A 2033-nucleotide genomic window follows, 5' to 3' on the forward strand; every position below is an offset into this window, starting at 1 on the left:
CAGTACTATTGACAAAGTAAACACATTTGTACTTTGGACAAGGGAGTGAATTTGAACAGGTATGGACTGGAATCTAATTTAGGATTTAAGGGTCTGGTAACGGGAAATAGACTGAAGGATGTGGGGTGTGCTCCGCCGTGTGTGCAGTGCCTGCGATCATTTCAGTTGAAATGATACATACGTGCACACACGTATGTATGCACGTACGCGCGCGCGCGCACACACACACACACACACACACACACACACACACACACACACACACACACACACACACACACACATTCACTTACACACAAACTTATACATTACAGGAAATTACATGTCCAGGAAGGCGCGTCAAGAAGCATAATTTACGGAGAAAATTGATGAAAAGGAAATTAACGGCTTTTTTCCTCCCTCAGTCTCAACAAGGAGAATAAGATAATAAATTGGAAGAGAGAAACGGCGATAATAAAAGATTAAGAACTTTGATAAATATGACGTGTTATTTCTCTCTCCTCTACTACCTTTTCCCTGCTCGGTTTACCTTTCATCTTTAATTCTAACCTACCTTGTCCTCCGTCTGTCCGTACACTGCTTCTCATCCTGTAGAATTTCCTCCAATTCGCACCCTCTCCTTGTTCCTTCGTTTTTTCACTCCCTTCCTCGATTCCTTTTATCCCGCTAGTTCTAACTTCTACCTTTAATCCTATCATATCCTGCGTCCATCCTATCCCTATCCTGCCCCGTACCCTGTCGTAATCCACAGTGCGAGTCGAGCACAGGCGGACCACTTCCCACTACCAGCCTGATTTCCACTTTTTCTTTTAGTTCAATTTTATGCCAGGCCATTTTACTTGCTTTTAATGTTGATTTACACCATTAGTTGTATATGACTTTGAATAGAATTACAACAGTAATCTTCCGTTAACAAGAAAAATCTACACGAGAGAGAGAGAGAGAGATCAGAAGGTAATAGACGCATTCTTTCCCCCTGAAGATGAGTGGCAAAAAGCTAATCGTATAATAATAATCTCCAAAAAGGTTTTTGCTCTTTGTGGATTTAACTATATAATTTTTATCGCATTTATCTATTTATTTCATATTTCTTTACGCTCCATCCTTCTATATCATTATAACAAATATGCGAATGTTTATGCCTGGCTGCGCGAAAATATCAGCGACTGAAAAGAGATATCTTCCGCCACACGCCATTTGTCTTTCCGGCCATAGCTTGTGCGATTTACCGTTTACCTTACTCTTTGTCTTCCAGGAGTGCCTCTTACATTGCACTTTCTGAATTAAGCATGACCTTTTTTTCTCATTAGTGTTTGGTGTTTGATATTATTTGTTATGTTCCAAATTTTTTAATAAGATAGTAGTAACTCCTTTTCTTTCTTACCTTCATTGTTATTATCAAGCGAGCTTATGGCGTACACCGCCAGTCGGAGTTAACGACTTTAGCACCCGGTATTGAGGATTTTGACGGCCACGTATTTTTTATGATTGTACACTGTAACTTTTTTTTTTTTTTTTTTTTTTTTTGAGGGGGCTGTGGATCTATCGTGAAACCATAGATCCACAGATTCAATATTATGGTATTGGTCCCAGTATCAGTATCTACTTTACCTACAGAAACATATTTTTTTTTTAAATTCCTCTTGTATCAACGTCATAATTCGGTATCGGCCAAAAAGTTTGAATATGTTCTCACTCAAATATACTGCCAAATGCATCCGTTATATTAACCATTTGCTGCTGAAGACTAACGTATGTTTTCCGTTACTTCCTCTACCTGGTTTCAAAAAACTCAGTTACATAAGTTTTGTAATGTTTCAGCCTCTGTTAACATACAGAGTATAACAACTATGAACACAGTATAAAAGACAACTGCTGAGTTAACATACCTCTACTCGTATATCGTCTTGGCTTGAAAATGATCAACAAATATGACGGGTAATTCCCTAGAAGATAATGCTGAAAAAAAAAAAAAAATGTGCTGTAAAATTCAAAATATTGTTTCTGTCTATAACAACCGCAACCAACTGGTA

The 2033-nt window shown here is 38.1% G+C and overlaps 1 protein-coding gene across 1 annotated transcript in view; it reads right to left on the minus strand.

The window, feature by feature from the left end:
- Positions 1-2033, minus strand: part of LOC125039161 (alpha-(1,3)-fucosyltransferase C-like) — a 19115-nt gene extending 17082 nt beyond the window's left edge. The window contains exon 1 of the mRNA XM_047632926.1: positions 1890-2033. The gene's annotated coding sequence lies outside the window, so the exon portion shown is untranslated. The remainder of the gene's footprint in view (positions 1-1889) is intronic.

This window comes from Penaeus chinensis, chromosome 26 (assembly GCF_019202785.1).
Source record: "Penaeus chinensis breed Huanghai No. 1 chromosome 26, ASM1920278v2, whole genome shotgun sequence".
In the NCBI taxonomy this organism is placed as follows: Eukaryota; Metazoa; Arthropoda; class Malacostraca; order Decapoda; family Penaeidae; genus Penaeus; species Penaeus chinensis.